This window comes from Microcebus murinus, chromosome 12, assembly GCF_040939455.1.
Source record: "Microcebus murinus isolate Inina chromosome 12, M.murinus_Inina_mat1.0, whole genome shotgun sequence".
Taxonomy (NCBI): domain Eukaryota; kingdom Metazoa; phylum Chordata; class Mammalia; order Primates; family Cheirogaleidae; genus Microcebus; species Microcebus murinus.
In genome coordinates, this window is record NC_134115.1 from 71001022 (window position 1) to 71016504 (window position 15483).

At 50.3% G+C, this 15483-nt stretch overlaps 1 protein-coding gene across 2 annotated transcripts in view; it reads right to left on the minus strand.

Moving 5' to 3' along the window:
* PTPN3 (protein tyrosine phosphatase non-receptor type 3) overlaps window positions 1–13357 on the minus strand; it is a 103748-nt gene extending 90391 nt beyond the window's left edge. For both annotated transcript variants that reach the window (XM_012736762.2, XM_012736760.2), the window contains exon 1: window positions 13281–13357. The gene's annotated coding sequence lies outside the window, so the exon portion shown is untranslated. The remainder of the gene's footprint in view (window positions 1–13280) is intronic.
* Between the last annotated feature and the right edge of the window lie 2126 nt (window positions 13358–15483).

Consider the following 15483-nt stretch of genomic DNA (forward strand, 5'->3'; position numbering starts at 1 on the left):
TCCAAACACACCAGCTCCTGACAAAGCCTTCCTCCTTCCAGACGTCCCACTACCTGCTCTGGTCTTTTTTTTTTTTTTCCTTTTTATTGTGGTAAAATATATAGGACATAAAATTTGCCATTTCAACCATTTTTAAGTGTACTGAGTGGCATTAATTACATTTACAATGTTGTGCAACCATCACCACTATTTTCAGAAGTTTTTCCATTATCCCAAACAGAAACTCTGTACCCATTAAGCAATAACCCCCCCATTCCTCCCTCCTCCACTCCAGCTGCCTTGAATCTACTTTCTGTTTCTATGAATTTGCCTATTCTAGATATTTCTCATAAGTGAAACCTTATAATATTTCTGTCTTACTTAGCATGTTTTCAAGGCATATCATTCATGTTTTAGCATGTACCAGAACTTTCTTCTTATGATAGAATAATACTCCATTTTGTTTATCAATTCATCTGTCAACGGACATTTAGGTTGTTTCCACCTGTTGGCTATTATGAATGGTGCTGCAATGAACACAGGTGTACAAGTATCTATTCCAGGCCCTGATTTCAATTCTTTCAGGTATATATGCCAAGGAGTGGAATCACTGGGTCATACGGTAGTTCTATGTTTAGCTTTTTGAGGAACTGTGACTGTTTTCTACAGAGGCTGTGCCATTTTACATTCCCATCAACAATGTAAGGGGGTTCCTATTTCTCCACATTCTTGCTAATACTTGTTTTCCTTTTTTTGATGATAGCCATTCTAGTAGGTATGCAGTGGTATCTCCTGGTGGCTTTGATTTGCATCTCCAAAAAGACTAATGCTGTTGAGCATCTTTTCATGTGCTCATTTGGCCATTTGTACATCTTTAGAGAAATATTTATTCAAGTCCTCTGCCTATATATATGATATATATGTGTGTGCGTGTGTGTGTGTGTGTCTGTCTGTCTGTCTGTCTATCTATCTATCTATCTATCTATCTATCTATCTATCTATCTATCTATCTATCTATTTTTTGGAGTTAGTGTCTCGCTTTTTTTGTCTGGGCATGAGGGCAGTAGCATCATCATAGCTTACTACAACCTCAAACTCCTCCTATCTCAGCCTCCTGAGTAGCCATCATGCCTGGTTAATTTTTCTATTTTTTTTAGAGATGGGTCTCACTCTTGCTCAAGCTGGTCTCAAACTTCTAATCTCAAGCCATTTTGCCATCTTGGCCTCCCCAAATGCTAGGATTACAGGTGTGAGCCATCACACCCCATCTGCCTATTTTTAAACTGGGTTTGTCTTAATTTGGGTTGTTGACTTCTAGGAATTCTTTATATTCTGAATATTAAACCTTTATCAGATCTAAGATCTGAAAATATTTTTCTCCCATTCGATAGGCTGTCTTTTCACTCTCTTGATAATGTCCTTTGCACAAAAGTTAATTTTGATGAAGTCCAATTTATCTGTTTTGCTTTTGTTGCTCTTAGTTTTGGTGTCATAGCCAAGACTCCAAGGTCATGAAGATTTGCTCCTATGTTTTTTCCGAAGAGTTTTATGGCCTCAGCTCTCATATTTGGGTCATTGATCCATTTTGAGTTCATCTTTATGTATGGTGTAAGGTAGCAGCTGCTCTGGTCTTTCAGAGCAGGGTCCCTCCCCAGCAAGGTATTCTGGCAGGATGACCACAAGTAATTAAAACAACAAATGGATTTGAAAGACAATGAAAATATACATGTTAGTTTTTCTATTCTTTCAACTTTTCTGTATTTCCTGAGTTTTCTTTTTTTTTTTTGAGACAGAGTCTCACTTTCTTGCCCAGGCTAGAGTGAGTGCCATGGCGTCAGCCTAGCTCACAGCAACCTCAAACTCCTGGGCTCAAGCAATCCTCCTGCCTCAGCCTCCCAAGTAGCTGGGACTACAGGCACGAGCCACCATGCCCGGCTGATTTTTTTTTTTATATTATATATATTAGTTGGCCAATTAATTTCTTTCTATTTTTATGGTAGAGACGGGGTCTCGCTCAGGCTGGATTTGAACTCCTGACCTTGAGCAATCCGCCCGCCTTGGCCTCCCAGAGTGCTAGGATTACAGGCGTGAGCCACCGCGCCCGGCCACCTGAGTTTTCTATAATGAGCAATGAGTTAGAAGAAAATCGAACTGATAGAACTTTACAAATAATGCTGTCATTGGATACCTTACTGGTGCACAGGGTGTTTAACTGCTTAAACCTCCCTCCCCTGACTCTCTGCCACTTCCTGTCCCATTTCTGCATCCTGGCCCTGCATGCTCTTCCTGGGGCCACCTGGCACCTGCCACCCACTGCCCTCCCCACACTGCAAGGCTCTGGCCTTTCATGGACACCTGGAACCACTCCTGTCCCAGCAAGCCACGGTCAGAGCTGGGCTCCCTCCTCCTGGCTCCTTCCTGGCTCTGTGGCTTTAGGCAAGTTACTGAACCTCTCTGAGACTCCGTTTACTCCTCAGGAAAACGAGCTAAGCCTGCTGCATGGGGGCCCTACAGAGTACCCAGCACCTGTGAGCATGCTCTGGACACCACCCACCCCGCCTCGGAGCCCCATCTGCTGCTTCCACTCAGCCTTGGGAAATGAAGGGCTGCTGCTGAGCCCTGGTACACAGGGAGAAAATTCTTGATCCTCAGTCTGCAAAAGTCTGGGTACCTGATCTCTCCTCAAGACAGCGGAAGAAAGGTAGGTTTGCCCTTGGCTCCCAGATAGATCAACGTGAAGGCTTCTTGGCTGAAACTGCCAGTCCCCTGGTTAACCCTCCACCACTTCAGAAAACTCAGAGCTCAACTCTCACTCCACAAAGCTGACGCCCAAATCCAAATCCCCAGCACTGACTCCCCCCGCCCCCACTGTCCCCATTTGACCACGTTACTGGCATTTTCACCTGAGGCCCTGCAGATGCCAGAGACGGGCTTCCTATCCACAGCGACAGCCTGCAGCGCCCTGGCCCAGTGCTGCGTCTTCCTGCTCGCTTTTGGTGACAACACCTTACACATTCTACCTTCAGAAACTGCATTCATCCCCCTCTCTAATGCCGGCTCTCAGGCAGGTTCCGGGGTTTGGAGAGAAGGGGCTGTCTCAGGTCCCAGCTCTCTGGAAACTCATAGGCTAGTCAGGAGAGGTGCAGAAGCCACACCTTTCATTGTGGTGAGTGCTGGCAAGACAGGTGTGTGCTGCTGGCTGCTCGGGTACCGTCCAGGGGTGACCATGGCTTGGCCTCGGGCAGAACGCAACACCTTCTAAGGGGAATCTAACTGTGAAGCTAGACCTTGCAGGATAAGATCTCAAACAACAAAATCAAGTAACCCTATACATATCCAAAAGCTCTCCGGGGCTCTTAATGCACGAATCTGTCATCACCCAGAATCTGATGCCAACTTCAGACACCTGTGTACACCTGCCCCTCCGAGGTCTCTCCAAGCAGCCATGCATGCACAAAGCTGGATATACTTGCAACTGTCCATATTTTGGTTTCTCTAAACTTTCTCCTCCACAAGCCTCCCCACCATAAGCCATGTTCCAGACCAATGCCACTCCAAGTGTGGCCTCCAGACCAACGGCTTTAGCACTACCAGGTGCTTCTTAGAAATGCACATTCTCAGGCCCCACTCCCAACCTGCGGAATCCGAGTCACCTTGCATGCACATTAAGGTGTGAGAGGTTCTGCTCTCATTCCAATCCAACCTCCCCCAGGTCTTCAGCTTCCTCCTCCTCACTCTGTTGCCAGCTGCCATCTTTTGGTGCCTTCAACATCCCCGCAATGAACTGACACCAACCTCCAGAGCGTCCACCTCCCCACCTCTACTGACCCTCGCATCCACCTGCAAGTGGCACCGCCCGGCCCCACCCTGCCTCGGGTGACACACACAAACCACACCTCTAAGACCACTGGCTCCAGCTGTGGACAGCTGTCACGCGGTGGCCGTTCTGTCCAGCTTGCTGAACCAGTGCTGCCTGGGTAATGAGCATGTGCCACCGTGTCATTGTGGTCTCTTCACGCGACTTTGTGAGGTGGACACAGCATTGTCATTCCAGTGTGGAGATGAGGAAGTCGAGACTGAGGAGACTCAACTTGGGCCACAGAGCGAGTGGGGTTCCGGTGACACTCCCAGACCTACAGCCTGCACTAAGAGGCAGCCCTGCAGAGCTGACACCGTGGGGAAGGGAGGACATTTGCAACTGAGGTGACGACCTGTCATTCGGCTGGGACCCAGAAGCGAGGGGGAAAAGTAGTGGAGAACAAGTGGGAGAGGCAGGCAGGGGCCAGATCCGGAACCTCTTCAATGATAGACTGAAGAGCTCAGGTTTAGAGGCGACAGGAAGGTAAGGGATTGTTTGGAACAGGCTGGTGCAAGTCAGCAGCACCCTTCTGACACCCATCCCGTCCCCTCACCTCCATGAACCTGATTCGTCAGCACCTAGGACTTCCTTCTCTGACCCTCCCTGATGCAGCAAGTGTGGTCAAACTCGCCCAGGTACATGGTCCCCCGCAGTCCTCAGTCCCTGTGACCCCCGTCCTCGGCTAGGCCAAACTCCAGCTCAGGGGCAACCCCCACCAGCCGCTTCCCCCAGCTGGCTCCTCAACAGCAGGGCCTTAGTAAGAGTCACACAAGGTCCGGCTGCCAGATCTGCTCCCTCTTCTCCGGTGACTGGCAGCACCTTCCCCAGAAAAGCTCCCCTTCCACTGTCTTTCCACCTCAAATCACCAAACGACCCCCAAACTAAATGCTTTTACGTAGCTGTGCCTAGAAGAATAGAGAACGTTTTTAAGCAGTAAAATCTAACAGGAAACCAGAAAAACATTCCAATGTTCAGTAGCACTAGTATCTTGCATTCTAAGAACTAGAACAGTCCTGAACTGTTTTTTCCATTAATGCTGTTGATGCCTAGAGTTATAAAAACACTATTGCACTGGACAATGTTCCTGAAGTCCACATGACTGGGCTGCTTCCCCGAAAATAGCTCCAGATCTTCACATTTTCATCCTATAATACTTTCTAATCCAAGAAGGCAAGGTTTGTGTTTTCTTCTAGGCAGAAAATGAGCTGAAGAACCAGGGTATATGGTTCCCAGTGCCTGACCCCTGACCAGAGCATCTGGGCATTTGATATGATGAATCTAGGCTTCCTGGTAAATGGCCCTGTAGTGACCTTGTTACCAGAATCCCTAGACGCTGGTCTCCTGCCTGGTTTCTCTGCATCCAAGTCCCTGTCTGCACCTCCTGGCCATCCAATGCCCATCCTCCTGTGCCTGGTTCCCCAACGCCACCTGCTTCCCCGCCTCTGCCAAAGGTCACGATCTTAGATCTAGGGCTGGAAGAGGGATGCGGGCATTGCTACAGGAAGCAGAGACAGAAGCGTGAGTACTAGAGAAAAGACAACGAGTTCTACGGTGACTCCAGCCTCCTGCCATACCTTGCTCACAGACCCTGGCCCTTAAATTCCATTAGAAATTGGCCAGTGGCAAGCACAGCTGGCTTGTTTGTCTCCCTGTGCCTCTATCATAAACCCCATCTCTGTTCCTCCATCCAGCCTGGGTGTGTAAGTGAGGTCCCAGGCTCTGCTAGTCCCTGTGGCAGGGAGGTGCATGGTGAGGCTGGGGCTGAAAAAGGGTGGAGTGGCAGGAGCAAAGCTGGGGAGGGGCACAGCATGGGAGGTGCAACCACACAGGTGTGAGGCCACAAACTTCAGGCCTGCAGGCCAAGGAAGGAGACTCATTTAGTCTTTATTGAGTCTTCCAGGCTGGCCCACTCTGGCACTGATCTCAATCTCGAAGTCACACTTGGGTAGGGTGACCACATGTCTTGATTTGACTAGAGAAGTCCTGGCTGAGGCCTGTAGTTCAGATGCTTTTTTTTTTTTTTTTTTTTTTTTTTTGAGATAGTCTCACTTTGTTGCCTGGGCTAGAGTGATCAGCCTATCTCACAGCAACCTCAAACTCCTGGGCTTAAGCAATCCTCCTGCCTCAGCCTCCTCAGTAGCTGGGACTATAGGCTTGCACCACCAGGCCCAGCTAATTATTTTCTGTTTTTAGTAGAGATGGGGTCTTCTTGCTCTTGCTCAGGCTGGTCTCGAACTCCTGAGCTCAAAAGATCCTTCTGCCTTGGCCTCCCAGAGTGCTAGGATTATAGGCATGAGCCACTGCGCCTGGCTAGATGCAGTTATTAATAGCATCCCCTTTCATTCTCAAAATGTTCTGGTTTGGAGGATAAATTCTAGTCGCCTTATCCTTGGGCCCCTAAGTCTCTGAAATTAGAGCCGCAGTTAGAGAAGGCTGCTCAGGGTTGGGAGGGGCCCTCAGAATGACTCTTACCCCTCATCAAATGTTCCATTTGCCTCTCCAATGTCCCTGCCAAGCCATCATCCGGCATCTGCTTGTATACCTGCAGGGACAGCAGGCTCACTTATCTTATGAGAAAGCCTCTTGTTGGGGGAAAGCTTTGGTATAAAAATAGGATTCAAACCTATGTATGGTAGGATTGCAATTAAATAACATCCCTCAGTAGGGAAAGGTGTGGTGGTGGTGCAAACCAAAAACCTGCTGACTTTCTCCTTCCATCTCATCTTCTCATTCAACAAATATTTACTGAATGCATCTGATGGTCCAGACACTGTTCTTGGTACTGGGGTCCACAATGGGGAGTTAGATCCAAATTAAAGGGTCAAGGACACAAAGGACAAAGAAAGGTTGAGGAACTGTTCTAGTTTAAAAGAGACTAAAGAGACATGACAATTGTATGCAACGCATGATCACAGATTTTCTTTGCCACAAAAAGTACATTACTGAGACTGCTGGGCAAAACTTAAGGTCTATAGATTAGCTAATAGTGTTGTATGAATATGAATGTATTGATTCTAAAATTTGTATTGCAGTTATGTAAGAGAATGTCATTGCTTTTAGAAAAGATACTAAGGAAATATATTTGGGGGAAGGACAGAGTCTATAAATGATCCTCAAATGGCTCAAAAAAATAAATAAGACATAGAAGGATAAAATAAATATGATAAAATGATAATATTTGGGGAATCTGAATAAAGAGTATATGGGAGTTCTTTGTTCTATTTTTGCAACTTTCCTACAATTCTGAATTAGGTCAAAATAAAAAGGAAAAAGAAAAAAATAAAACTTAGAGAAAGTTAAAAAAACAAAAAGACCCTGTCTTCACAGGGGTTACAGGGTGGCTGGGAGACAGCTACTAATACAAATAACTACACTAACCACAAAATTGCCACTACCAAAGTGCTGTAAAGAAGAGAGATTCAGGGGCATGGACGTTTATGGCAACAATTTAACCTGTATCAGGAAGGTGAGGGAAGGCATCTGCAATCACAGAGCTAGGCACAAAGGACTAGTTACCCAAGGAGGAGGGGAAGAAGGTTCTAGGCCCTCATAGCTCCCACAGGATGAGCATGGAGCCAAAGCGTGAAAATTGGGCCTGTGGAGATGCCACAGAGATTGGTTTTGTCTTTATTCTGAGAGCAACAGGAAGTGCTTGTCAGACCCCTTTGGCTGCGGAGTAGAGACCCCACTGGGGGGGAGAGGACAGGTGGAGTCTTGGCAGTGGGGACAGCTTCTTCCCTGAGAAGCATCATGCGTGATTTTTCCTCTGCTCCCTGACACCTTCGTCTTCTACACCAATCATGTGTGCATTTGCTAACCTGGGGAAGAATCTGGGGGTAGCAAAGTGGGTACAACTGGGCTCAGGGGGGTCCTGTTCCCTCTCCGGGCCCACCGGTGGTTAGTGGTCAAAAGACAGTTGGTGGAGCAGGTGGCCGCCTCCCTCACGGAGAACCTCTGGTCCAGCCCTGGAGGCTGACTAGGCTGAGGGAGGCGGCATGCAGGGGCCAGGTCTCCGCCCCCGCGCCCAAGTCACATGCCTCTCACCAACACAGCGTCCAGCCAGCCACCGCCTCTTCGTGGTCCCGGAGGCTGCCTCTTGGGACATCCCTGCAGCCCTGAGAACCAGGACCTGTGGCCCTGACTGATGAGGGAACCCTCATCCCCCACAGTGACCCTCAGTACTGAGTGCTGGTCAAAGCACTTGCCTGGGGGACCAGGGGTCTGACCACAAAGCAAGGGAAGGATTTCATGTGCCTAGATTTGTCTTAGTGGATTTTCAGTCATTACTCATTTGAAACAGTTAATTTAAAGGAAACAGGTTCTATTACGATCCATGTTTTACAGTGTGGAAGATGAGTATACAAATCGGGTCATTCTTGTCGTACCCAACTGAGTAAGAGTTAAGAGGCCAGGGAGGAAAACACTTAGGGCATGTAACATTGCTCCAAAAATATAATCATCTCCAAGTCTGGCGGCTAAAACTGCCTGTTACAATCTAAAACCAGTTTTATCTAATAAATACTGAAACAACCTGCTGCAACTCTAAGACTTTTTTTTTTTTACCTACTACCTATCACTCAACAACAGAGCTTGTCAGCTCCCCAAAACATCTCTGGTACCAATGAACTTTCTTTCAAAACGGTATGTAACATTTCTCTTTCTAATAAAACTCTCAGCTTCTCTTTGTTCTTTGGACATACCAAAGGCCACCATCCTATGCCCCAAATTACAGTTTTTGCTTTCCAAATAAAACGTTCTTAGAGATTTGTCTTTAATATTTTATTTGACTTGGACAACAGTTAAATAATTTGTCTAGGGACAGACCTGGGTTCAAGTCTCTGCTGTACTACTTATGAGCGCTGTGTCCTTCAGGGGGTCGCTTCACCTCTCTGAGCCTGGGTGTTTTCACCCCATCTATAAAATGGGGCTGGTACAAATTCACAAGATTCTGAGGCTAGTTACCCAAAAAGCATCATTTGTTCCCTATTGGAGCTCCAAGAGGCTCAGTACAGAAAATTCACTCCAAACTACACACTGCTTAAACATTTACTAAAAGCTTATGTATCCTAACAGTAAATCATGGGACCTGAATTTTCCAGGGCTATCCCAATTTCAAATCCTCTGTCCTAACTTTCCACATAAACCATCAAAACGTCTCAAAAATTCCACTCTCTCAGTATCCAAACACCTCCCAGCCCTCCTCTTACACAAAGCACCAGCACAGACACATTTTTTTTTTCCAGACTACAGATCCCAATCTTCAGTTCAGCAGAGCCCTGCTGGCCCCAAAGGAAACAAGGTCAGGGAGAAAAACCCGTGGCAGTCAGCATTCTAACCGGGATGCTTCCTGGCACATGGATGTAAACTCTGCCTGGGGAAGAAGCACCATGATCAGGACGCCACCCACAAAGGGACACACGCTGGGAGATGAGATCTCCCCTCACCTATCTACCAAGTGACCGGTACCCAGGGAGGCAGCATGGCCAGAGGCTTGCTGTGAGGATTCAATGAATAAATTAATATTTGGAAAGCACTCAGAACAGTGCATGGCAGCCAACAAGGACCAGTGCTTAATAATTAAAGCCAGAGGTGTCCCTGGCAGAAGTTGCTCCTGCCTCAAAGACAATCCAGAGGCATTGCTCTCATCCAGGGAAAACAAGGAGAATCAGCACTTTCCCCTGGGCTAGGTGAGGCCTGGCCCTTGCTTGTACAGAGAAGGGGGAGGTGGGCCCTGCATTAGTGAAAGTCAAGAGGCTGGACTTTGGGAAGAGTCACCACAATCCACAAGGTCTCTTCATGCCTCTGTGCCTTTGCTCCTTCTGCCCTGACTGCCATCTTCTTCCACCTTCAAGGCTAAATTAATATGTCGACTACTTCCCACCGTGTTTCCTGATGCCTGTCAGAATGAATGGCTGCCTCCCCTTGTGTCTCTTGCATCTGGTTTAATTCTCTTTTAAAGCAGTTATTGGATGGATGGATGGACATAGACAGACATACACACACATCGCTATCTTCCCAACTCCACCATGAATCCTTCCAACACAGGGATTCAGCTTTTATCTCTATCCCTACAGCCTGACACACAGTAGAGACTCAATTAATGTCCAAATCTGGGACATTAATTGAGTCCTAAATCTGTGCTTACAGCTGGGCTTGAATTAACAAGTTAACGTGGAGGCAGAACAAGGCTTCAGGTGCACACACAGCATATTTGCGGATGCAAGATCCCTGGGTCTTAGAGCCATGGCCAGATCTGATTTCAGCCGGGGGCCTACCAAGCATTTCTCAGCCAGAGGAAAAAAGACACCTGTAAGATCAGAGCCTGAGGTCGCCTGGACCCAGCCAAGAGCAGGGAGGACACTGATATGGTCCCATCCTGTTTCTATGAGAGTTGGTAAGAAGCGCTGATGCTTGGGAAGGCTGCCCCATTCCCACCAGCCCATCCAGGCCAGAGTATGTGGCGTTCAAGCCTCTGCAACAGACCCTGGGAAGAGATGAGGAGGGATCAGCCCTGCTTTCCAGGAACTCACCTTCTGGTAGAAGGAAGGTGTGCTCTCCTGGGGAAAGATGAAGGGACTCCTTCCAACTACCACAGACCCTGAGGGCTATGGGGGAGGTGGGGTGTTACGTCTTCTTGCTCCCTCCAATCCCCAAAGCCGAGCCCTCTCTGGGAGGTTACATCTGTCCTAGAAAACAGTATCACGTGTGTCTGGACCTGTAGTTCAGAAGGTACCAATTAGTCTCCTCTTGCTCCTGGTCCCACTTTTCCTTTGCTAGCTCAGTCTCCTCATCTGCAGGGGGCGGAGTTTGGCAACAACAGTGTAATTAAACAAGTATGTGAAACCTTCCAGTTCACGGTCAATGATCCAGGAGCTGCCCTCAACCCCCTAAGGCTAATGGCCATCTTGGACCCCAACTTCTTTCAGGGGTAAGATTTATCTCTGACCAGGTCCCTGAGACCTGAATGAGGATGTTAAAAGCTACCAGAGTACCTTCTATATGACAAAAGATGAAATGAGAACTCAGAGACTTGATTGGGCATGCAGTGCGGGCATGAATTTGCCTCTGTGGTACCCTGGGTTCTTTCCCCTGTCCCAAGCTGTCCCTGAGGACCCCCCCCCCCCAATGTGTCTGGCCTGGCCATCACCTGCTCTTCCCTGCAGGGAAGTTCATCCAGGCACCCTGGATTCACTGGGGTCCGCTGGCCTATTCAGCATCCCCATATAGAAGCAGTTAAATGAGGGCCTGCTGAAAGGAATGCCTTTAGTAACTTGACCTTTTACATTCCCCAGCTAATGTCTAATTTGCATATACGAATCCTTTTCAGGAGATAGCAAATCACCAGAGACACCGCAGGATCAATACAGAGTATTAGGCACGTTTTATTCTACTCTAATTCTCTGCAAATTAGTATTCCATTAACCATATGTGGGATTTATGGGAGCTCGCTATAAACTAGAATATTTAACTAGAATGGCCTACTCTGTCAGATAATAGCTTACTGTTGTTAATTTTCAACCAGTCAATCCCAGAAAGGTTTCCAGCTTCCAATATGCTTTACATTTTGGTTTAATGATCAGGAAAGTCATCTATTTCAAAGTCTCTGTATAACAATGGGCAGCTTGATGCAGGGAGGAATAAAAAGGACATGCCCTCAAAACCAGAGACGTGGGTTACATGCCAGCCACACCACAGACTGTGTAATCAGCTGCTCAGAGTCTGGATTTCCTTATCTGTAAAATGGGAGTAAAACCAGCCTCACAGGGGAGTTGAAAAATTAAATGAGATGACACATGGTGCATGTACTCTGCACAGTTCTATAAGGCTATGCAAAGGTTATCATCATAAAACACAAGATGAAATTCTCAAACTACTCAGGCTAATGACAGAAAGCAAGGATTATCTAAATAATGGTGGTTCTAAAGGGGGCAGGCTGGGGGCATTTTGCCTCCCAGGGGATTATGTGCCATTTCTGGCTGGCACAAGTGGGGGGTGGGAAGGGACTGCTACCAGAATCAACTAAGTAGAGACCAAGAGTACTGATGAACCTCCTACAATGCACAGGGCAGCCCCCACAACGAATTATCATCACGCCCCAAATGTCAATAGTGTGAGGTTGAGAAACCCCGATCAAAAAAATCACTTAAAGTTGGGGTTGGGAGCTTTTTAGAACAGAAATTTTCCTAACCAGGCTTTAATTTCTCAAATCATCTGCTTAAACATTTGCAAGATGGATCATCTTGCAAAACAGCTCTTTTGTAAGTGAAGCCAAACTGCCAACTTCTGGAGTTTCTGAATGTATAAAACTGCTTTTAAAGAAGATGCTCTCTGATTACAATTTGGCTAAATTGTTTTTCCAAAGCCCTTAACTTCAGCAGAAGTTCTCCTGGGCAGAGACAGGGTCTGTCACTCCGCCGCTTAGGCCTCCGAAGATGCTTTCCTAATTCTAATTTCCTGGTGAAATGGGAGCCACGAGGGTCTCTAAACGAATTAAATTCACATCACGCCACTGCTCGCTTGCTTTTGTGCCGGGAACAGTGCCAAACACCTCCACATAATTTATCCCATTTAATCCACTCAACAACCCAGCGAGGTGGGCATTATTACCGGCTGTGTGCAGGGGAGGAAACTGAGAATCAGACAGGTTAAACAACTCGTCCAAGGTCACCAGGTGGCCAAATGGGAGCAAACTTGAACGGAGGTCTCCAGTTTCCAAGTCACAAGCTCTCTCCACCACCTCGGAAAACCCAGGTGTCAAGTTGTCTCAACTTCCCATTAATTTTTTAGGCGACCGCAACTTCTCAGTAAGTTTAGGTGCTGAAAAACGGGGATTTCCGGGGGGCTGGGCGCTCTCACATACACTCCCCCGCGGCAGCTGTCTCGCCGCAGGTACCTGATAAATCATTCCATATCGCCCGCGGAACGGGGAGGATTTATTGGCTCTGGAGTTCGTGCCAGGCCCAGGAAATGCCATCTTTGAAAGCCGAGAGGCGGATTCGCCCAGGGTGCCGGGCTCTGGCAGCCTAGCTTTGCTTGCTCCCCGCGGGCTGCGCGCCCCCTCGGCGCCGGGAGCCGGGGTCGCGGCGCCGCAGGGCCCTCCGGGGGCGCCGGCCGCACGAGCCCCGCGGGTTGCGCCCGCCCCTGGCCGGCCGGAGCGCACGCCCACGCTCCGCCGCCGCCGTGTCCCGGCCGCCCGCCCGCCCGGGCCGAACCCCACCCAGCCCGGCCAGCGCCCTCCCGCCCCCGCCCCGCCAGGTGAGCGCGGCGGAGCGCCCCCTCCCCGCCCCGACGTGGTGCGGGGACCCCGGGACCGCCGCGCCCGCCAGCCTGCCCGCGCGTCCGCCGCGCGCCCGGAGGACGGGTGGGGGCGGGGTGGTGCTGAGCGCGACCCCGGCCGCCCAGCGCCCTGCCCGCGGCCCGCTGGGGTCGCACCGGCCCGTACCTGCAGCATCCGGGGGCGCCGGGCGCCCAGGTAGGTCGCGCGTGCGGGCGGCGCGGAAGCTCGCTCGCGGCGCGACCTGGCCGCCGTCTGAGCATGCCCAGTGCCGCCCGCGGGCGGCTCCCGCCGGCCGGGCTGGCCGCGACGGGCCCGCGCGCCAGGCGGGGGGCGGGCTCCCGGGGCCGGCCTGCTGGGCGCTCCTGCCCCCGCCCCCGGCAGGCGCGCCCCGACGCGTCCCCTGGGCCACCGGGGCTCTCGTGCCGAGCTCGGGACAAGCCCTGAATTCCCGCGCGCGTACACGCAGACACTCGTTCCATAACTATTTCCTGGGCACCTACTGTGTGCCAGGCCCTCGGAGTGTGCCCTGCCTTTCATGCCTAGGAAAGACAAGCTTTCGGCGCTCAGCGAGTCTTAGAACTTAAAAGGAGTCTTGCACCACGGGTCAGTGGTTGAGCTGGGGTCCTGGTGACTCCCAGTCCAGTGCTCGTCTCTTTGCACTCGCAAGCTTCCCGGGTTAATCCCTCTTCACAAGGCTTAGGGGGACCCCCTACCCGATCTGTGCTCCTGCATTCAGGTTCCACCTCATCTCATACCTGTCTTCCTGTAGCCAGGTGAGCACCTTTCTGTCCATCAAACACTCAGAACTTAGCTTCAGGACATTTGCGCATGCCTTTCCCTCTGCGTAGGACGTCCTTGTCCCTCTTTTCACGTGGCTGGGGCCTTCTCATTGTACATGTGTCTCCTCCTCGGAGAGGCCTTCCCTGACCACCTTCCTAAGTTAGCCCCCTGCTCCTGGCCGCTCCCCGTGTACTTTCTTGTCTTCATAGCATTGACCACCATTTATCCACTCAACAAATACTTATTGAGCATCTACTCCGATTCTTCCCGCGTGGTGAGCAGACAAAAATCCTGTCCCCTGGTGGAGTTCGGGGGAGGGAAGAGAGACAGGTAACAGATTAACAGCAAATTAGCAAACTATGTAGTATAGCAGGAAGTGATAAGTTCTACAAGGGAAAAGCAGGGTAGGGAGGCTCGGGGGTGCACGGTGCACAGTGAATTCTCAACGAAGCGGTCACCTCGGGCTCTTGAGCTGATGGGGCGGTCTGATCCGGGGGTCAGATCGGGTGACTCTAAGGAGGTGATATTTCAGCCAGGCAGATAAGTGGGGAAGAGCATTCCTGGCCGAGGGAACAGCCAATGCAAAGACTCAAAGCTTAGGGAATGTCAAGGAGGGCAGAGAAGCAGAGGAGGTCGAGAACTGTGGCTCTTCCTGCGATTTGCTTACTTCTTACGCCGTGTTTCCCTCCGGGATGTCAGCTCCGGAGCTGTGACCCAGCGCCTACATCAGCGCTTGGCACACAGTAGGGACTCAAAACCTATTTGCTGAATGAATATGTGAACGAAGGGATGGACAGAGGGCTGGAGCCCTCCGGTCCGGACGTGAGTGCCCGAGGTCCGAGGGGTCGGTGGGCTCAGGGACAGACGGAGGCGCTGGCAGTACCTCACTTCGGCTCTTGTGCCCAAAGTCGCACGTCCCGGGGCAGCGCCACCGCAGCGGGCGCCGCCCGGGCGTCGCGTCGGGCGGAATTCCGACCCGGCCCCGGAGTCCCTGGGGCAGGACCGCCCGCGCCCCGCCCGGCCCGGGCCTCGGGTCGCCGGCAAAACCCGGAGCCTCGGCGCCCGCCCAGCGCCGTTCGGACGGGCGGGGCGCGCACTGGGCATGCTCGGAGCCGGGCGGGGCCCGAGCTCCGCGAAGGAGGAGCCCTCCGGAGGGGCAGGTGACGCCCCCCGCAGGTCTCCACCCGGCCCTCCGCTGCTCGCCAGCGCGGGCTCCCAGTTTGTGTCTCCTGGCTGTCACCTGGCGGCATTTTTTTTCAAAGCACAGTGGGAAAACTTGGAATTCAGAACCAGTGGAGGGCATGCTCTGTCCTTTCCCGGGTGCTGTGTGATCTGGAACCAGCTCCCTACCCTCTCTGTGCCTCAAATTATATGAAGACCTGCGCTTCGATCTGGGCTGCGTGTAGAGACAGGATGAAATCAAGGACATGAACGTTAGAACATGTGGAGAAAGGCACGCAGAGGATAAATCTATAAAAGAAAAGAAAAAAGTAATGTATAACGAGATCCAAAGAAATAAAATTTAAAAAAAGAACGTGGACGTGTTTAGGATTCAAGATTTATTTCTTGAGTGCCTATCTTAATTATC